General features: G+C 61.4%; 26 non-coding genes across 26 annotated transcripts; all 26 read left to right on the top strand.

Annotated features, from left to right (window-relative positions):
- Positions 1-201: 201 nt before the first annotated feature.
- On the top strand, positions 202-320 carry LOC149245819 (5S ribosomal RNA). Its single transcript, XR_016268016.1, has one exon. It is a non-coding gene; the product is annotated as a 5S ribosomal RNA (ribosomal RNA).
- Positions 321-916: 596 nt separating this feature from the next.
- LOC149245818 (5S ribosomal RNA) lies at positions 917-1035 on the top strand. The gene has a single exon (XR_016268015.1). It is a non-coding gene; the product is annotated as a 5S ribosomal RNA (ribosomal RNA).
- A 596-nt stretch (positions 1036-1631) lies between these two features.
- LOC149245817 (5S ribosomal RNA) lies at positions 1632-1750 on the top strand. Its single transcript, XR_016268014.1, has one exon. It is a non-coding gene; the product is annotated as a 5S ribosomal RNA (ribosomal RNA).
- A 596-nt stretch (positions 1751-2346) lies between these two features.
- Positions 2347-2465, top strand: LOC149245816 (5S ribosomal RNA). The gene has a single exon (XR_016268013.1). It is a non-coding gene; the product is annotated as a 5S ribosomal RNA (ribosomal RNA).
- Positions 2466-3061: 596 nt separating this feature from the next.
- Positions 3062-3180, top strand: LOC149245815 (5S ribosomal RNA). The gene has a single exon (XR_016268012.1). It is a non-coding gene; the product is annotated as a 5S ribosomal RNA (ribosomal RNA).
- Positions 3181-3776: 596 nt separating this feature from the next.
- LOC149245814 (5S ribosomal RNA) lies at positions 3777-3895 on the top strand. Its single transcript, XR_016268011.1, has one exon. It is a non-coding gene; the product is annotated as a 5S ribosomal RNA (ribosomal RNA).
- Positions 3896-4491: 596 nt separating this feature from the next.
- LOC149245813 (5S ribosomal RNA) lies at positions 4492-4610 on the top strand. Its single transcript, XR_016268009.1, has one exon. It is a non-coding gene; the product is annotated as a 5S ribosomal RNA (ribosomal RNA).
- Positions 4611-5206: 596 nt separating this feature from the next.
- LOC149245812 (5S ribosomal RNA) lies at positions 5207-5325 on the top strand. The gene has a single exon (XR_016268008.1). It is a non-coding gene; the product is annotated as a 5S ribosomal RNA (ribosomal RNA).
- Positions 5326-5921: 596 nt separating this feature from the next.
- Positions 5922-6040, top strand: LOC149245811 (5S ribosomal RNA). The gene has a single exon (XR_016268007.1). It is a non-coding gene; the product is annotated as a 5S ribosomal RNA (ribosomal RNA).
- Positions 6041-6636: 596 nt separating this feature from the next.
- LOC149245810 (5S ribosomal RNA) lies at positions 6637-6755 on the top strand. The gene has a single exon (XR_016268006.1). It is a non-coding gene; the product is annotated as a 5S ribosomal RNA (ribosomal RNA).
- A 596-nt stretch (positions 6756-7351) lies between these two features.
- LOC149245809 (5S ribosomal RNA) lies at positions 7352-7470 on the top strand. The gene has a single exon (XR_016268005.1). It is a non-coding gene; the product is annotated as a 5S ribosomal RNA (ribosomal RNA).
- Positions 7471-8066: 596 nt separating this feature from the next.
- On the top strand, positions 8067-8185 carry LOC149245808 (5S ribosomal RNA). The gene has a single exon (XR_016268004.1). It is a non-coding gene; the product is annotated as a 5S ribosomal RNA (ribosomal RNA).
- Positions 8186-8781: 596 nt separating this feature from the next.
- LOC149245807 (5S ribosomal RNA) lies at positions 8782-8900 on the top strand. Its single transcript, XR_016268003.1, has one exon. It is a non-coding gene; the product is annotated as a 5S ribosomal RNA (ribosomal RNA).
- Positions 8901-9496: 596 nt separating this feature from the next.
- Positions 9497-9615, top strand: LOC149245806 (5S ribosomal RNA). Its single transcript, XR_016268002.1, has one exon. It is a non-coding gene; the product is annotated as a 5S ribosomal RNA (ribosomal RNA).
- Positions 9616-10211: 596 nt separating this feature from the next.
- Positions 10212-10330, top strand: LOC149245805 (5S ribosomal RNA). Its single transcript, XR_016268001.1, has one exon. It is a non-coding gene; the product is annotated as a 5S ribosomal RNA (ribosomal RNA).
- A 596-nt stretch (positions 10331-10926) lies between these two features.
- On the top strand, positions 10927-11045 carry LOC149245804 (5S ribosomal RNA). Its single transcript, XR_016268000.1, has one exon. It is a non-coding gene; the product is annotated as a 5S ribosomal RNA (ribosomal RNA).
- Positions 11046-11641: 596 nt separating this feature from the next.
- Positions 11642-11760, top strand: LOC149245803 (5S ribosomal RNA). Its single transcript, XR_016267998.1, has one exon. It is a non-coding gene; the product is annotated as a 5S ribosomal RNA (ribosomal RNA).
- A 596-nt stretch (positions 11761-12356) lies between these two features.
- LOC149245802 (5S ribosomal RNA) lies at positions 12357-12475 on the top strand. Its single transcript, XR_016267997.1, has one exon. It is a non-coding gene; the product is annotated as a 5S ribosomal RNA (ribosomal RNA).
- A 596-nt stretch (positions 12476-13071) lies between these two features.
- Positions 13072-13190, top strand: LOC149245801 (5S ribosomal RNA). Its single transcript, XR_016267996.1, has one exon. It is a non-coding gene; the product is annotated as a 5S ribosomal RNA (ribosomal RNA).
- A 596-nt stretch (positions 13191-13786) lies between these two features.
- On the top strand, positions 13787-13905 carry LOC149245800 (5S ribosomal RNA). Its single transcript, XR_016267995.1, has one exon. It is a non-coding gene; the product is annotated as a 5S ribosomal RNA (ribosomal RNA).
- A 595-nt stretch (positions 13906-14500) lies between these two features.
- Positions 14501-14619, top strand: LOC149245799 (5S ribosomal RNA). The gene has a single exon (XR_016267994.1). It is a non-coding gene; the product is annotated as a 5S ribosomal RNA (ribosomal RNA).
- A 596-nt stretch (positions 14620-15215) lies between these two features.
- Positions 15216-15334, top strand: LOC149245798 (5S ribosomal RNA). The gene has a single exon (XR_016267993.1). It is a non-coding gene; the product is annotated as a 5S ribosomal RNA (ribosomal RNA).
- A 595-nt stretch (positions 15335-15929) lies between these two features.
- Positions 15930-16048, top strand: LOC149245797 (5S ribosomal RNA). The gene has a single exon (XR_016267992.1). It is a non-coding gene; the product is annotated as a 5S ribosomal RNA (ribosomal RNA).
- A 596-nt stretch (positions 16049-16644) lies between these two features.
- LOC149245796 (5S ribosomal RNA) lies at positions 16645-16763 on the top strand. Its single transcript, XR_016267991.1, has one exon. It is a non-coding gene; the product is annotated as a 5S ribosomal RNA (ribosomal RNA).
- Positions 16764-17358: 595 nt separating this feature from the next.
- LOC149245795 (5S ribosomal RNA) lies at positions 17359-17477 on the top strand. The gene has a single exon (XR_016267990.1). It is a non-coding gene; the product is annotated as a 5S ribosomal RNA (ribosomal RNA).
- A 596-nt stretch (positions 17478-18073) lies between these two features.
- LOC149245794 (5S ribosomal RNA) lies at positions 18074-18192 on the top strand. Its single transcript, XR_016267989.1, has one exon. It is a non-coding gene; the product is annotated as a 5S ribosomal RNA (ribosomal RNA).
- Positions 18193-18295: the final 103 nt, after the last annotated feature.

Genomic DNA, 18295 nt, shown 5'->3' with positions numbered 1-18295 from the left:
CCGGTGGTCGCGGAACTTACGCCTTTCCCTTCTCTCTCTTCTTTTCATTTTCGCTCGTCCGTTCTTCCGCTGGCTCCCCGCGGGGCGGGAGGCGCCGTCGAGTCGGGGAAGAGGGCGAGCCCCTGCGCCGAACCGTTTCGGATCGAGGGCCCCGTGGCTCGGCGGTGTCCCTTGAAGAGGGGGAGGGGGCGAGATCTTTGCGGGTGCGATCATACCAGCGTTAATGCACCGGATCCCATCAGAACTCCGCAGTTAAGCGCGCTTGGGCTAGAGTAGTACTGGGATGGGTGACCTCCCGGGAAGTCCTAGTGTTGCACCCTCCCCCCTCTTTTGCGCGGCGTTTTGCGACGTGGGGCTACTTGTATATCGATTTATAATGGGAGCCCGAGAGCGAAGAGATCGCCGGAGCATTAGGGGGGGCAGGGGGGAGCGTAGCTGAGGGAAACGGCGACTCGCTTTAAGACTGCTCCGAGGGAAATTCGAGAACGGGGTCTTTTCCCTGGTCGGGAGTCAGGGGCGGGATCACAGTGCAACGGCGGCGACGCATTTTGCGGCAGTGGGCGATGAATCTAGGACCGTTCGCATCGCCGCTGCGGATATGACACGAGGAGAGTGGGGTAAGAGGTGTGGATCATATGCACTTCCGTAGGAATTCGAATTCTGGAAGAACCGCGGATCGTTCGCGGAAAGGCCGCGCGCGCTCCACGGAGCGCCGCCGGTGGTCGCGGAACTTACGCCTTTCCCTTCTCTCTCTTCTTTTCATTTTCGCTCGTCCGTTCTTCCGCTGGCTCCCCGCGGGGCGGGAGGCGCCGTCGAGTCGGGGAAGAGGGCGAGCCCCTGCGCCGAACCGTTTCGGATCGAGGGCCCCGTGGCTCGGCGGTGTCCCTTGAAGAGGGGGAGGGGGCGAGATCTTTGCGGGTGCGATCATACCAGCGTTAATGCACCGGATCCCATCAGAACTCCGCAGTTAAGCGCGCTTGGGCTAGAGTAGTACTGGGATGGGTGACCTCCCGGGAAGTCCTAGTGTTGCACCCTCCCCCCTCTTTTGCGCGGCGTTTTGCGACGTGGGGCTACTTGTATATCGATTTATAATGGGAGCCCGAGAGCGAAGAGATCGCCGGAGCATTAGGGGGGGCAGGGGGGAGCGTAGCTGAGGGAAACGGCGACTCGCTTTAAGACTGCTCCGAGGGAAATTCGAGAACGGGGTCTTTTCCCTGGTCGGGAGTCAGGGGCGGGATCACAGTGCAACGGCGGCGACGCATTTTGCGGCAGTGGGCGATGAATCTAGGACCGTTCGCATCGCCGCTGCGGATATGACACGAGGAGAGTGGGGTAAGAGGTGTGGATCATATGCACTTCCGTAGGAATTCGAATTCTGGAAGAACCGCGGATCGTTCGCGGAAAGGCCGCGCGCGCTCCACGGAGCGCCGCCGGTGGTCGCGGAACTTACGCCTTTCCCTTCTCTCTCTTCTTTTCATTTTCGCTCGTCCGTTCTTCCGCTGGCTCCCCGCGGGGCGGGAGGCGCCGTCGAGTCGGGGAAGAGGGCGAGCCCCTGCGCCGAACCGTTTCGGATCGAGGGCCCCGTGGCTCGGCGGTGTCCCTTGAAGAGGGGGAGGGGGCGAGATCTTTGCGGGTGCGATCATACCAGCGTTAATGCACCGGATCCCATCAGAACTCCGCAGTTAAGCGCGCTTGGGCTAGAGTAGTACTGGGATGGGTGACCTCCCGGGAAGTCCTAGTGTTGCACCCTCCCCCCTCTTTTGCGCGGCGTTTTGCGACGTGGGGCTACTTGTATATCGATTTATAATGGGAGCCCGAGAGCGAAGAGATCGCCGGAGCATTAGGGGGGGCAGGGGGGAGCGTAGCTGAGGGAAACGGCGACTCGCTTTAAGACTGCTCCGAGGGAAATTCGAGAACGGGGTCTTTTCCCTGGTCGGGAGTCAGGGGCGGGATCACAGTGCAACGGCGGCGACGCATTTTGCGGCAGTGGGCGATGAATCTAGGACCGTTCGCATCGCCGCTGCGGATATGACACGAGGAGAGTGGGGTAAGAGGTGTGGATCATATGCACTTCCGTAGGAATTCGAATTCTGGAAGAACCGCGGATCGTTCGCGGAAAGGCCGCGCGCGCTCCACGGAGCGCCGCCGGTGGTCGCGGAACTTACGCCTTTCCCTTCTCTCTCTTCTTTTCATTTTCGCTCGTCCGTTCTTCCGCTGGCTCCCCGCGGGGCGGGAGGCGCCGTCGAGTCGGGGAAGAGGGCGAGCCCCTGCGCCGAACCGTTTCGGATCGAGGGCCCCGTGGCTCGGCGGTGTCCCTTGAAGAGGGGGAGGGGGCGAGATCTTTGCGGGTGCGATCATACCAGCGTTAATGCACCGGATCCCATCAGAACTCCGCAGTTAAGCGCGCTTGGGCTAGAGTAGTACTGGGATGGGTGACCTCCCGGGAAGTCCTAGTGTTGCACCCTCCCCCCTCTTTTGCGCGGCGTTTTGCGACGTGGGGCTACTTGTATATCGATTTATAATGGGAGCCCGAGAGCGAAGAGATCGCCGGAGCATTAGGGGGGGCAGGGGGGAGCGTAGCTGAGGGAAACGGCGACTCGCTTTAAGACTGCTCCGAGGGAAATTCGAGAACGGGGTCTTTTCCCTGGTCGGGAGTCAGGGGCGGGATCACAGTGCAACGGCGGCGACGCATTTTGCGGCAGTGGGCGATGAATCTAGGACCGTTCGCATCGCCGCTGCGGATATGACACGAGGAGAGTGGGGTAAGAGGTGTGGATCATATGCACTTCCGTAGGAATTCGAATTCTGGAAGAACCGCGGATCGTTCGCGGAAAGGCCGCGCGCGCTCCACGGAGCGCCGCCGGTGGTCGCGGAACTTACGCCTTTTCCTTCTCTCTCTTCTTTTCATTTTCGCTCGTCCGTTCTTCCGCTGGCTCCCCGCGGGGCGGGAGGCGCCGTCGAGTCGGGGAAGAGGGCGAGCCCCTGCGCCGAACCGTTTCGGATCGAGGGCCCCGTGGCTCGGCGGTGTCCCTTGAAGAGGGGGAGGGGGCGAGATCTTTGCGGGTGCGATCATACCAGCGTTAATGCACCGGATCCCATCAGAACTCCGCAGTTAAGCGCGCTTGGGCTAGAGTAGTACTGGGATGGGTGACCTCCCGGGAAGTCCTAGTGTTGCACCCTCCCCCCTCTTTTGCGCGGCGTTTTGCGACGTGGGGCTACTTGTATATCGATTTATAATGGGAGCCCGAGAGCGAAGAGATCGCCGGAGCATTAGGGGGGGCAGGGGGGAGCGTAGCTGAGGGAAACGGCGACTCGCTTTAAGACTGCTCCGAGGGAAATTCGAGAACGGGGTCTTTTCCCTGGTCGGGAGTCAGGGGCGGGATCACAGTGCAACGGCGGCGACGCATTTTGCGGCAGTGGGCGATGAATCTAGGACCGTTCGCATCGCCGCTGCGGATATGACACGAGGAGAGTGGGGTAAGAGGTGTGGATCATATGCACTTCCGTAGGAATTCGAATTCTGGAAGAACCGCGGATCGTTCGCGGAAAGGCCGCGCGCGCTCCACGGAGCGCCGCCGGTGGTCGCGGAACTTACGCCTTTCCCTTCTCTCTCTTCTTTTCATTTTCGCTCGTCCGTTCTTCCGCTGGCTCCCCGCGGGGCGGGAGGCGCCGTCGAGTCGGGGAAGAGGGCGAGCCCCTGCGCCGAACCGTTTCGGATCGAGGGCCCCGTGGCTCGGCGGTGTCCCTTGAAGAGGGGGAGGGGGCGAGATCTTTGCGGGTGCGATCATACCAGCGTTAATGCACCGGATCCCATCAGAACTCCGCAGTTAAGCGCGCTTGGGCTAGAGTAGTACTGGGATGGGTGACCTCCCGGGAAGTCCTAGTGTTGCACCCTCCCCCCTCTTTTGCGCGGCGTTTTGCGACGTGGGGCTACTTGTATATCGATTTATAATGGGAGCCCGAGAGCGAAGAGATCGCCGGAGCATTAGGGGGGGCAGGGGGGAGCGTAGCTGAGGGAAACGGCGACTCGCTTTAAGACTGCTCCGAGGGAAATTCGAGAACGGGGTCTTTTCCCTGGTCGGGAGTCAGGGGCGGGATCACAGTGCAACGGCGGCGACGCATTTTGCGGCAGTGGGCGATGAATCTAGGACCGTTCGCATCGCCGCTGCGGATATGACACGAGGAGAGTGGGGTAAGAGGTGTGGATCATATGCACTTCCGTAGGAATTCGAATTCTGGAAGAACCGCGGATCGTTCGCGGAAAGGCCGCGCGCGCTCCACGGAGCGCCGCCGGTGGTCGCGGAACTTACGCCTTTCCCTTCTCTCTCTTCTTTTCATTTTCGCTCGTCCGTTCTTCCGCTGGCTCCCCGCGGGGCGGGAGGCGCCGTCGAGTCGGGGAAGAGGGCGAGCCCCTGCGCCGAACCGTTTCGGATCGAGGGCCCCGTGGCTCGGCGGTGTCCCTTGAAGAGGGGGAGGGGGCGAGATCTTTGCGGGTGCGATCATACCAGCGTTAATGCACCGGATCCCATCAGAACTCCGCAGTTAAGCGCGCTTGGGCTAGAGTAGTACTGGGATGGGTGACCTCCCGGGAAGTCCTAGTGTTGCACCCTCCCCCCTCTTTTGCGCGGCGTTTTGCGACGTGGGGCTACTTGTATATCGATTTATAATGGGAGCCCGAGAGCGAAGAGATCGCCGGAGCATTAGGGGGGGCAGGGGGGAGCGTAGCTGAGGGAAACGGCGACTCGCTTTAAGACTGCTCCGAGGGAAATTCGAGAACGGGGTCTTTTCCCTGGTCGGGAGTCAGGGGCGGGATCACAGTGCAACGGCGGCGACGCATTTTGCGGCAGTGGGCGATGAATCTAGGACCGTTCGCATCGCCGCTGCGGATATGACACGAGGAGAGTGGGGTAAGAGGTGTGGATCATATGCACTTCCGTAGGAATTCGAATTCTGGAAGAACCGCGGATCGTTCGCGGAAAGGCCGCGCGCGCTCCACGGAGCGCCGCCGGTGGTCGCGGAACTTACGCCTTTCCCTTCTCTCTCTTCTTTTCATTTTCGCTCGTCCGTTCTTCCGCTGGCTCCCCGCGGGGCGGGAGGCGCCGTCGAGTCGGGGAAGAGGGCGAGCCCCTGCGCCGAACCGTTTCGGATCGAGGGCCCCGTGGCTCGGCGGTGTCCCTTGAAGAGGGGGAGGGGGCGAGATCTTTGCGGGTGCGATCATACCAGCGTTAATGCACCGGATCCCATCAGAACTCCGCAGTTAAGCGCGCTTGGGCTAGAGTAGTACTGGGATGGGTGACCTCCCGGGAAGTCCTAGTGTTGCACCCTCCCCCCTCTTTTGCGCGGCGTTTTGCGACGTGGGGCTACTTGTATATCGATTTATAATGGGAGCCCGAGAGCGAAGAGATCGCCGGAGCATTAGGGGGGGCAGGGGGGAGCGTAGCTGAGGGAAACGGCGACTCGCTTTAAGACTGCTCCGAGGGAAATTCGAGAACGGGGTCTTTTCCCTGGTCGGGAGTCAGGGGCGGGATCACAGTGCAACGGCGGCGACGCATTTTGCGGCAGTGGGCGATGAATCTAGGACCGTTCGCATCGCCGCTGCGGATATGACACGAGGAGAGTGGGGTAAGAGGTGTGGATCATATGCACTTCCGTAGGAATTCGAATTCTGGAAGAACCGCGGATCGTTCGCGGAAAGGCCGCGCGCGCTCCACGGAGCGCCGCCGGTGGTCGCGGAACTTACGCCTTTCCCTTCTCTCTCTTCTTTTCATTTTCGCTCGTCCGTTCTTCCGCTGGCTCCCCGCGGGGCGGGAGGCGCCGTCGAGTCGGGGAAGAGGGCGAGCCCCTGCGCCGAACCGTTTCGGATCGAGGGCCCCGTGGCTCGGCGGTGTCCCTTGAAGAGGGGGAGGGGGCGAGATCTTTGCGGGTGCGATCATACCAGCGTTAATGCACCGGATCCCATCAGAACTCCGCAGTTAAGCGCGCTTGGGCTAGAGTAGTACTGGGATGGGTGACCTCCCGGGAAGTCCTAGTGTTGCACCCTCCCCCCTCTTTTGCGCGGCGTTTTGCGACGTGGGGCTACTTGTATATCGATTTATAATGGGAGCCCGAGAGCGAAGAGATCGCCGGAGCATTAGGGGGGGCAGGGGGGAGCGTAGCTGAGGGAAACGGCGACTCGCTTTAAGACTGCTCCGAGGGAAATTCGAGAACGGGGTCTTTTCCCTGGTCGGGAGTCAGGGGCGGGATCACAGTGCAACGGCGGCGACGCATTTTGCGGCAGTGGGCGATGAATCTAGGACCGTTCGCATCGCCGCTGCGGATATGACACGAGGAGAGTGGGGTAAGAGGTGTGGATCATATGCACTTCCGTAGGAATTCGAATTCTGGAAGAACCGCGGATCGTTCGCGGAAAGGCCGCGCGCGCTCCACGGAGCGCCGCCGGTGGTCGCGGAACTTACGCCTTTCCCTTCTCTCTCTTCTTTTCATTTTCGCTCGTCCGTTCTTCCGCTGGCTCCCCGCGGGGCGGGAGGCGCCGTCGAGTCGGGGAAGAGGGCGAGCCCCTGCGCCGAACCGTTTCGGATCGAGGGCCCCGTGGCTCGGCGGTGTCCCTTGAAGAGGGGGAGGGGGCGAGATCTTTGCGGGTGCGATCATACCAGCGTTAATGCACCGGATCCCATCAGAACTCCGCAGTTAAGCGCGCTTGGGCTAGAGTAGTACTGGGATGGGTGACCTCCCGGGAAGTCCTAGTGTTGCACCCTCCCCCCTCTTTTGCGCGGCGTTTTGCGACGTGGGGCTACTTGTATATCGATTTATAATGGGAGCCCGAGAGCGAAGAGATCGCCGGAGCATTAGGGGGGGCAGGGGGGAGCGTAGCTGAGGGAAACGGCGACTCGCTTTAAGACTGCTCCGAGGGAAATTCGAGAACGGGGTCTTTTCCCTGGTCGGGAGTCAGGGGCGGGATCACAGTGCAACGGCGGCGACGCATTTTGCGGCAGTGGGCGATGAATCTAGGACCGTTCGCATCGCCGCTGCGGATATGACACGAGGAGAGTGGGGTAAGAGGTGTGGATCATATGCACTTCCGTAGGAATTCGAATTCTGGAAGAACCGCGGATCGTTCGCGGAAAGGCCGCGCGCGCTCCACGGAGCGCCGCCGGTGGTCGCGGAACTTACGCCTTTCCCTTCTCTCTCTTCTTTTCATTTTCGCTCGTCCGTTCTTCCGCTGGCTCCCCGCGGGGCGGGAGGCGCCGTCGAGTCGGGGAAGAGGGCGAGCCCCTGCGCCGAACCGTTTCGGATCGAGGGCCCCGTGGCTCGGCGGTGTCCCTTGAAGAGGGGGAGGGGGCGAGATCTTTGCGGGTGCGATCATACCAGCGTTAATGCACCGGATCCCATCAGAACTCCGCAGTTAAGCGCGCTTGGGCTAGAGTAGTACTGGGATGGGTGACCTCCCGGGAAGTCCTAGTGTTGCACCCTCCCCCCTCTTTTGCGCGGCGTTTTGCGACGTGGGGCTACTTGTATATCGATTTATAATGGGAGCCCGAGAGCGAAGAGATCGCCGGAGCATTAGGGGGGGCAGGGGGGAGCGTAGCTGAGGGAAACGGCGACTCGCTTTAAGACTGCTCCGAGGGAAATTCGAGAACGGGGTCTTTTCCCTGGTCGGGAGTCAGGGGCGGGATCACAGTGCAACGGCGGCGACGCATTTTGCGGCAGTGGGCGATGAATCTAGGACCGTTCGCATCGCCGCTGCGGATATGACACGAGGAGAGTGGGGTAAGAGGTGTGGATCATATGCACTTCCGTAGGAATTCGAATTCTGGAAGAACCGCGGATCGTTCGCGGAAAGGCCGCGCGCGCTCCACGGAGCGCCGCCGGTGGTCGCGGAACTTACGCCTTTCCCTTCTCTCTCTTCTTTTCATTTTCGCTCGTCCGTTCTTCCGCTGGCTCCCCGCGGGGCGGGAGGCGCCGTCGAGTCGGGGAAGAGGGCGAGCCCCTGCGCCGAACCGTTTCGGATCGAGGGCCCCGTGGCTCGGCGGTGTCCCTTGAAGAGGGGGAGGGGGCGAGATCTTTGCGGGTGCGATCATACCAGCGTTAATGCACCGGATCCCATCAGAACTCCGCAGTTAAGCGCGCTTGGGCTAGAGTAGTACTGGGATGGGTGACCTCCCGGGAAGTCCTAGTGTTGCACCCTCCCCCCTCTTTTGCGCGGCGTTTTGCGACGTGGGGCTACTTGTATATCGATTTATAATGGGAGCCCGAGAGCGAAGAGATCGCCGGAGCATTAGGGGGGGCAGGGGGGAGCGTAGCTGAGGGAAACGGCGACTCGCTTTAAGACTGCTCCGAGGGAAATTCGAGAACGGGGTCTTTTCCCTGGTCGGGAGTCAGGGGCGGGATCACAGTGCAACGGCGGCGACGCATTTTGCGGCAGTGGGCGATGAATCTAGGACCGTTCGCATCGCCGCTGCGGATATGACACGAGGAGAGTGGGGTAAGAGGTGTGGATCATATGCACTTCCGTAGGAATTCGAATTCTGGAAGAACCGCGGATCGTTCGCGGAAAGGCCGCGCGCGCTCCACGGAGCGCCGCCGGTGGTCGCGGAACTTACGCCTTTCCCTTCTCTCTCTTCTTTTCATTTTCGCTCGTCCGTTCTTCCGCTGGCTCCCCGCGGGGCGGGAGGCGCCGTCGAGTCGGGGAAGAGGGCGAGCCCCTGCGCCGAACCGTTTCGGATCGAGGGCCCCGTGGCTCGGCGGTGTCCCTTGAAGAGGGGGAGGGGGCGAGATCTTTGCGGGTGCGATCATACCAGCGTTAATGCACCGGATCCCATCAGAACTCCGCAGTTAAGCGCGCTTGGGCTAGAGTAGTACTGGGATGGGTGACCTCCCGGGAAGTCCTAGTGTTGCACCCTCCCCCCTCTTTTGCGCGGCGTTTTGCGACGTGGGGCTACTTGTATATCGATTTATAATGGGAGCCCGAGAGCGAAGAGATCGCCGGAGCATTAGGGGGGGCAGGGGGGAGCGTAGCTGAGGGAAACGGCGACTCGCTTTAAGACTGCTCCGAGGGAAATTCGAGAACGGGGTCTTTTCCCTGGTCGGGAGTCAGGGGCGGGATCACAGTGCAACGGCGGCGACGCATTTTGCGGCAGTGGGCGATGAATCTAGGACCGTTCGCATCGCCGCTGCGGATATGACACGAGGAGAGTGGGGTAAGAGGTGTGGATCATATGCACTTCCGTAGGAATTCGAATTCTGGAAGAACCGCGGATCGTTCGCGGAAAGGCCGCGCGCGCTCCACGGAGCGCCGCCGGTGGTCGCGGAACTTACGCCTTTCCCTTCTCTCTCTTCTTTTCATTTTCGCTCGTCCGTTCTTCCGCTGGCTCCCCGCGGGGCGGGAGGCGCCGTCGAGTCGGGGAAGAGGGCGAGCCCCTGCGCCGAACCGTTTCGGATCGAGGGCCCCGTGGCTCGGCGGTGTCCCTTGAAGAGGGGGAGGGGGCGAGATCTTTGCGGGTGCGATCATACCAGCGTTAATGCACCGGATCCCATCAGAACTCCGCAGTTAAGCGCGCTTGGGCTAGAGTAGTACTGGGATGGGTGACCTCCCGGGAAGTCCTAGTGTTGCACCCTCCCCCCTCTTTTGCGCGGCGTTTTGCGACGTGGGGCTACTTGTATATCGATTTATAATGGGAGCCCGAGAGCGAAGAGATCGCCGGAGCATTAGGGGGGGCAGGGGGGAGCGTAGCTGAGGGAAACGGCGACTCGCTTTAAGACTGCTCCGAGGGAAATTCGAGAACGGGGTCTTTTCCCTGGTCGGGAGTCAGGGGCGGGATCACAGTGCAACGGCGGCGACGCATTTTGCGGCAGTGGGCGATGAATCTAGGACCGTTCGCATCGCCGCTGCGGATATGACACGAGGAGAGTGGGGTAAGAGGTGTGGATCATATGCACTTCCGTAGGAATTCGAATTCTGGAAGAACCGCGGATCGTTCGCGGAAAGGCCGCGCGCGCTCCACGGAGCGCCGCCGGTGGTCGCGGAACTTACGCCTTTCCCTTCTCTCTCTTCTTTTCATTTTCGCTCGTCCGTTCTTCCGCTGGCTCCCCGCGGGGCGGGAGGCGCCGTCGAGTCGGGGAAGAGGGCGAGCCCCTGCGCCGAACCGTTTCGGATCGAGGGCCCCGTGGCTCGGCGGTGTCCCTTGAAGAGGGGGAGGGGGCGAGATCTTTGCGGGTGCGATCATACCAGCGTTAATGCACCGGATCCCATCAGAACTCCGCAGTTAAGCGCGCTTGGGCTAGAGTAGTACTGGGATGGGTGACCTCCCGGGAAGTCCTAGTGTTGCACCCTCCCCCCTCTTTTGCGCGGCGTTTTGCGACGTGGGGCTACTTGTATATCGATTTATAATGGGAGCCCGAGAGCGAAGAGATCGCCGGAGCATTAGGGGGGGCAGGGGGGAGCGTAGCTGAGGGAAACGGCGACTCGCTTTAAGACTGCTCCGAGGGAAATTCGAGAACGGGGTCTTTTCCCTGGTCGGGAGTCAGGGGCGGGATCACAGTGCAACGGCGGCGACGCATTTTGCGGCAGTGGGCGATGAATCTAGGACCGTTCGCATCGCCGCTGCGGATATGACACGAGGAGAGTGGGGTAAGAGGTGTGGATCATATGCACTTCCGTAGGAATTCGAATTCTGGAAGAACCGCGGATCGTTCGCGGAAAGGCCGCGCGCGCTCCACGGAGCGCCGCCGGTGGTCGCGGAACTTACGCCTTTCCCTTCTCTCTCTTCTTTTCATTTTCGCTCGTCCGTTCTTCCGCTGGCTCCCCGCGGGGCGGGAGGCGCCGTCGAGTCGGGGAAGAGGGCGAGCCCCTGCGCCGAACCGTTTCGGATCGAGGGCCCCGTGGCTCGGCGGTGTCCCTTGAAGAGGGGGAGGGGGCGAGATCTTTGCGGGTGCGATCATACCAGCGTTAATGCACCGGATCCCATCAGAACTCCGCAGTTAAGCGCGCTTGGGCTAGAGTAGTACTGGGATGGGTGACCTCCCGGGAAGTCCTAGTGTTGCACCCTCCCCCCTCTTTTGCGCGGCGTTTTGCGACGTGGGGCTACTTGTATATCGATTTATAATGGGAGCCCGAGAGCGAAGAGATCGCCGGAGCATTAGGGGGGGCAGGGGGGAGCGTAGCTGAGGGAAACGGCGACTCGCTTTAAGACTGCTCCGAGGGAAATTCGAGAACGGGGTCTTTTCCCTGGTCGGGAGTCAGGGGCGGGATCACAGTGCAACGGCGGCGACGCATTTTGCGGCAGTGGGCGATGAATCTAGGACCGTTCGCATCGCCGCTGCGGATATGACACGAGGAGAGTGGGGTAAGAGGTGTGGATCATATGCACTTCCGTAGGAATTCGAATTCTGGAAGAACCGCGGATCGTTCGCGGAAAGGCCGCGCGCGCTCCACGGAGCGCCGCCGGTGGTCGCGGAACTTACGCCTTTCCCTTCTCTCTCTTCTTTTCATTTTCGCTCGTCCGTTCTTCCGCTGGCTCCCCGCGGGGCGGGAGGCGCCGTCGAGTCGGGGAAGAGGGCGAGCCCCTGCGCCGAACCGTTTCGGATCGAGGGCCCCGTGGCTCGGCGGTGTCCCTTGAAGAGGGGGAGGGGGCGAGATCTTTGCGGGTGCGATCATACCAGCGTTAATGCACCGGATCCCATCAGAACTCCGCAGTTAAGCGCGCTTGGGCTAGAGTAGTACTGGGATGGGTGACCTCCCGGGAAGTCCTAGTGTTGCACCCTCCCCCCTCTTTTGCGCGGCGTTTTGCGACGTGGGGCTACTTGTATATCGATTTATAATGGGAGCCCGAGAGCGAAGAGATCGCCGGAGCATTAGGGGGGGCAGGGGGGAGCGTAGCTGAGGGAAACGGCGACTCGCTTTAAGACTGCTCCGAGGGAAATTCGAGAACGGGGTCTTTTCCCTGGTCGGGAGTCAGGGGCGGGATCACAGTGCAACGGCGGCGACGCATTTTGCGGCAGTGGGCGATGAATCTAGGACCGTTCGCATCGCCGCTGCGGATATGACACGAGGAGAGTGGGGTAAGAGGTGTGGATCATATGCACTTCCGTAGGAATTCGAATTCTGGAAGAACCGCGGATCGTTCGCGGAAAGGCCGCGCGCGCTCCACGGAGCGCCGCCGGTGGTCGCGGAACTTACGCCTTTCCCTTCTCTCTCTTCTTTTCATTTTCGCTCGTCCGTTCTTCCGCTGGCTCCCCGCGGGGCGGGAGGCGCCGTCGAGTCGGGGAAGAGGGCGAGCCCCTGCGCCGAACCGTTTCGGATCGAGGGCCCCGTGGCTCGGCGGTGTCCCTTGAAGAGGGGGAGGGGGCGAGATCTTTGCGGGTGCGATCATACCAGCGTTAATGCACCGGATCCCATCAGAACTCCGCAGTTAAGCGCGCTTGGGCTAGAGTAGTACTGGGATGGGTGACCTCCCGGGAAGTCCTAGTGTTGCACCCTCCCCCCTCTTTTGCGCGGCGTTTTGCGACGTGGGGCTACTTGTATATCGATTTATAATGGGAGCCCGAGAGCGAAGAGATCGCCGGAGCATTAGGGGGGGCAGGGGGGAGCGTAGCTGAGGGAAACGGCGACTCGCTTTAAGACTGCTCCGAGGGAAATTCGAGAACGGGGTCTTTTCCCTGGTCGGGAGTCAGGGGCGGGATCACAGTGCAACGGCGGCGACGCATTTTGCGGCAGTGGGCGATGAATCTAGGACCGTTCGCATCGCCGCTGCGGATATGACACGAGGAGAGTGGGGTAAGAGGTGTGGATCATATGCACTTCCGTAGGAATTCGAATTCTGGAAGAACCGCGGATCGTTCGCGGAAAGGCCGCGCGCGCTCCACGGAGCGCCGCCGGTGGTCGCGGAACTTACGCCTTTCCCTTCTCTCTCTTCTTTTCATTTTCGCTCGTCCGTTCTTCCGCTGGCTCCCCGCGGGGCGGGAGGCGCCGTCGAGTCGGGGAAGAGGGCGAGCCCCTGCGCCGAACCGTTTCGGATCGAGGGCCCCGTGGCTCGGCGGTGTCCCTTGAAGAGGGGGAGGGGGCGAGATCTTTGCGGGTGCGATCATACCAGCGTTAATGCACCGGATCCCATCAGAACTCCGCAGTTAAGCGCGCTTGGGCTAGAGTAGTACTGGGATGGGTGACCTCCCGGGAAGTCCTAGTGTTGCACCCTCCCCCCTCTTTTGCGCGGCGTTTTGCGACGTGGGGCTACTTGTATATCGATTTATAATGGGAGCCCGAGAGCGAAGAGATCGCCGGAGCATTAGGGGGGGCAGGGGGGAGCGTAGCTGAGGGAAACGGCGACTCGCTTTAAGACTGCTCCGAGGGAAATTCGAGAACGGGGTCTTTTCCCTGGTCGGGAGTCAGGGGCGGGATCACAGTGCAACGGCGGCGACGCATTTTGCGGCAGTGGGCGATGAATCTAGGACCGTTCGCATCGCCGCTGCGGATATGACACGAGGAGAGTGGGGTAAGAGGTGTGGATCATATGCACTTCCGTAGGAATTCGAATTCTGGAAGAACCGCGGATCGTTCGCGGAAAGGCCGCGCGCGCTCCACGGAGCGCCGCCGGTGGTCGCGGAACTTACGCCTTTCCCTTCTCTCTCTTCTTTTCATTTTCGCTCGTCCGTTCTTCCGCTGGCTCCCCGCGGGGCGGGAGGCGCCGTCGAGTCGGGGAAGAGGGCGAGCCCCTGCGCCGAACCGTTTCGGATCGAGGGCCCCGTGGCTCGGCGGTGTCCCTTGAAGAGGGGGAGGGGGCGAGATCTTTGCGGGTGCGATCATACCAGCGTTAATGCACCGGATCCCATCAGAACTCCGCAGTTAAGCGCGCTTGGGCTAGAGTAGTACTGGGATGGGTGACCTCCCGGGAAGTCCTAGTGTTGCACCCTCCCCCCTCTTTTGCGCGGCGTTTTGCGACGTGGGGCTACTTGTATATCGATTTATAATGGGAGCCCGAGAGCGAAGAGATCGCCGGAGCATTAGGGGGGGCAGGGGGGAGCGTAGCTGAGGGAAACGGCGACTCGCTTTAAGACTGCTCCGAGGGAAATTCGAGAACGGGGTCTTTTCCCTGGTCGGGAGTCAGGGGCGGGATCACAGTGCAACGGCGGCGACGCATTTTGCGGCAGTGGGCGATGAATCTAGGACCGTTCGCATCGCCGCTGCGGATATGACACGAGGAGAGTGGGGTAAGAGGTGTGGATCATATGCACTTCCGTAGGAATTCGAATTCTGGAAGAACCGCGGATCGTTCGCGGAAAGGCCGCGCGCGCTCCACGGAGCGCCGCCGGTGGTCGCGGAACTTACGCCTTTCCCTTCTCTCTCTTCTTTTCATTTTCGCTCGTCCGTTCTTCCGCTGGCTCCCCGCGGGGCGGGAGGCGCCGTCGAGTCGGGGAAGAGGGCGAGCCCCTGCGCCGAACCGTTTCGGATCGAGGGCCCGTGGCTCGGCGGTGTCCCTTGAAGAGGGGGAGGGGGCGAGATCTTTGCGGGTGCGATCATACCAGCGTTAATGCACCGGATCCCATCAGAACTCCGCAGTTAAGCGCGCTTGGGCTAGAGTAGTACTGGGATGGGTGACCTCCCGGGAAGTCCTAGTGTTGCACCCTCCCCCCTCTTTTGCGCGGCGTTTTGCGACGTGGGGCTACTTGTATATCGATTTATAATGGGAGCCCGAGAGCGAAGAGATCGCCGGAGCATTAGGGGGGGCAGGGGGGAGCGTAGCTGAGGGAAACGGCGACTCGCTTTAAGACTGCTCCGAGGGAAATTCGAGAACGGGGTCTTTTCCCTGGTCGGGAGTCAGGGGCGGGATCACAGTGCAACGGCGGCGACGCATTTTGCGGCAGTGGGCGATGAATCTAGGACCGTTCGCATCGCCGCTGCGGATATGACACGAGGAGAGTGGGGTAAGAGGTGTGGATCATATGCACTTCCGTAGGAATTCGAATTCTGGAAGAACCGCGGATCGTTCGCGGAAAGGCCGCGCGCGCTCCACGGAGCGCCGCCGGTGGTCGCGGAACTTACGCCTTTCCCTTCTCTCTCTTCTTTTCATTTTCGCTCGTCCGTTCTTCCGCTGGCTCCCCGCGGGGCGGGAGGCGCCGTCGAGTCGGGGAAGAGGGCGAGCCCCTGCGCCGAACCGTTTCGGATCGAGGGCCCCGTGGCTCGGCGGTGTCCCTTGAAGAGGGGGAGGGGGCGAGATCTTTGCGGGTGCGATCATACCAGCGTTAATGCACCGGATCCCATCAGAACTCCGCAGTTAAGCGCGCTTGGGCTAGAGTAGTACTGGGATGGGTGACCTCCCGGGAAGTCCTAGTGTTGCACCCTCCCCCCTCTTTTGCGCGGCGTTTTGCGACGTGGGGCTACTTGTATATCGATTTATAATGGGAGCCCGAGAGCGAAGAGATCGCCGGAGCATTAGGGGGGGCAGGGGGGAGCGTAGCTGAGGGAAACGGCGACTCGCTTTAAGACTGCTCCGAGGGAAATTCGAGAACGGGGTCTTTTCCCTGGTCGGGAGTCAGGGGCGGGATCACAGTGCAACGGCGGCGACGCATTTTGCGGCAGTGGGCGATGAATCTAGGACCGTTCGCATCGCCGCTGCGGATATGACACGAGGAGAGTGGGGTAAGAGGTGTGGATCATATGCACTTCCGTAGGAATTCGAATTCTGGAAGAACCGCGGATCGTTCGCGGAAAGGCCGCGCGCGCTCCACGGAGCGCCGCCGGTGGTCGCGGAACTTACGCCTTTCCCTTCTCTCTCTTCTTTTCATTTTCGCTCGTCCGTTCTTCCGCTGGCTCCCCGCGGGGCGGGAGGCGCCGTCGAGTCGGGGAAGAGGGCGAGCCCCTGCGCCGAACCGTTTCGGATCGAGGGCCCGTGGCTCGGCGGTGTCCCTTGAAGAGGGGGAGGGGGCGAGATCTTTGCGGGTGCGATCATACCAGCGTTAATGCACCGGATCCCATCAGAACTCCGCAGTTAAGCGCGCTTGGGCTAGAGTAGTACTGGGATGGGTGACCTCCCGGGAAGTCCTAGTGTTGCACCCTCCCCCCTCTTTTGCGCGGCGTTTTGCGACGTGGGGCTACTTGTATATCGATTTATAATGGGAGCCCGAGAGCGAAGAGATCGCCGGAGCATTAGGGGGGGCAGGGGGGAGCGTAGCTGAGGGAAACGGCGACTCGCTTTAAGACTGCTCCGAGGGAAATTCGAGAACGGGGTCTTTTCCCTGGTCGGGAGTCAGGGGCGGGATCACAGTGCAACGGCGGCGACGCATTTTGCGGCAGTGGGCGATGAATCTAGGACCGTTCGCATCGCCGCTGCGGATATGACACGAGGAGAGTGGGGTAAGAGGTGTGGATCATATGCACTTCCGTAGGAATTCGAATTCTGGAAGAACCGCGGATCGTTCGCGGAAAGGCCGCGCGCGCTCCACGGAGCGCCGCCGGTGGTCGCGGAACTTACGCCTTTCCCTTCTCTCTCTTCTTTTCATTTTCGCTCGTCCGTTCTTCCGCTGGCTCCCCGCGGGGCGGGAGGCGCCGTCGAGTCGGGGAAGAGGGCGAGCCCCTGCGCCGAACCGTTTCGGATCGAGGGCCCCGTGGCTCGGCGGTGTCCCTTGAAGAGGGGGAGGGGGCGAGATCTTTGCGGGTGCGATCATACCAGCGTTAATGCACCGGATCCCATCAGAACTCCGCAGTTAAGCGCGCTTGGGCTAGAGTAGTACTGGGATGGGTGACCTCCCGGGAAGTCCTAGTGTTGCACCCTCCCCCCTCTTTTGCGCGGCGTTTTGCGACGTGGGGCTACTTGTATATCGATTTATAATGGGAGCCCGAGAGCGAAGAGATCGCCGGAGCATTAGGGGGGGCAGGGGGGAGCGTAGCTGAGGGAAACGGCGACTCGCTTTAAGACTGCTCCGAGGGAAATTCGAGAACGGGGTCTTTTCCCTGGTCGGGAGTCAGGGGCGGGATCACAGTGCAACGGCGGCGACGCATTTTGCGGCAGTGGGCGATGAATCTAGGACCGTTCGCATCGCCGCTGCGGATATGACACGAGGAGAGTGGGGTAAGAGGTGTGGATCATATGCACTTCCGTAGGAATTCGAATTCTGGAAGAACCGCGGATCGTTCGCGGAAAGGCCGCGCGCGCTCCACGGAGCGCCGCCGGTGGTCGCGGAACTTACGCCTTTTCCTTCTCTCTCTTCTTTTCATTTTCGCTCGTCCGTTCTTCCGCTGGCTCCCCGCGGGGCGGGAGGCGCCGTCGAGTCGGGGAAGAGGGCGAGCCCCTGCGCCGAACCGTTTCGGATCGAGGGCCCGTGGCTCGGCGGTGTCCCTTGAAGAGGGGGAGGGGGCGAGATCTTTGCGGGTGCGATCATACCAGCGTTAATGCACCGGATCCCATCAGAACTCCGCAGTTAAGCGCGCTTGGGCTAGAGTAGTACTGGGATGGGTGACCTCCCGGGAAGTCCTAGTGTTGCACCCTCCCCCCTCTTTTGCGCGGCGTTTTGCGACGTGGGGCTACTTGTATATCGATTTATAATGGGAGCCCGAGAGCGAAGAGATCGCCGGAGCATTAGGGGGGGCAGGGGGGAGCGTAGCTGAGGGAAACGGCGACTCGCTTTAAGACTGCTCCGAGGGAAATTCGAGAACGGGGTCTTTTCCCTGGTCGGGAGTCAGGGGCGGGATCACAGTGCAACGGCGGCGACGCATTTTGCGGCAGTGGGCGATGAATCTAGGACCGTTCGCATCGCCGCTGCGGATATGACACGAGGAGAGTGGGGTAAGAGGTGTGGATCATATGCACTTCCGTAGGAATTCGAATTCTGGAAGAACCGCGGATCGTTCGCGGAAAGGCCGCGCGCGCTCCACGGAGCGCCGCCGGTGGTCGCGGAACTTACGCCTTTCCCTTCTCTCTCTTCTTTTCATTTTCGCTCGTCCGTTCTTCCGCTGGCTCCCCGCGGGGCGGGAGGCGCCGTCGAGTCGGGGAAGAGGGCGAGCCCCTGCGCCGAACCGTTTCGGATCGAGGGCCCCGTGGCTCGGCGGTGTCCCTTGAAGAGGGGGAGGGGGCGAGATCTTTGCGGGTGCGATCATACCAGCGTTAATGCACCGGATCCCATCAGAACTCCGCAGTTAAGCGCGCTTGGGCTAGAGTAGTACTGGGATGGGTGACCTCCCGGGAAGTCCTAGTGTTGCACCCTCCCCCCTCTTTTGCGCGGCGTTTTGCGACGTGGGGCTACTTGTATATCGATTTATAATGGGAGCCCGAGAGCGAAGAGATCGCCGGAGCATTAGGGGGGGCAG

The sequence above is a fragment of the Pinus tabuliformis genome, chromosome 7 (genome assembly GCF_031772625.1).
Source record: "Pinus tabuliformis cultivar Carrire ecotype Pingquan chromosome 7, CPIR1, whole genome shotgun sequence".
NCBI classification, from domain to species: Eukaryota; Viridiplantae; Streptophyta; class Pinopsida; order Pinales; family Pinaceae; genus Pinus; species Pinus tabuliformis.
This window is presented reverse-complemented; position numbering and strand designations above follow the sequence as displayed.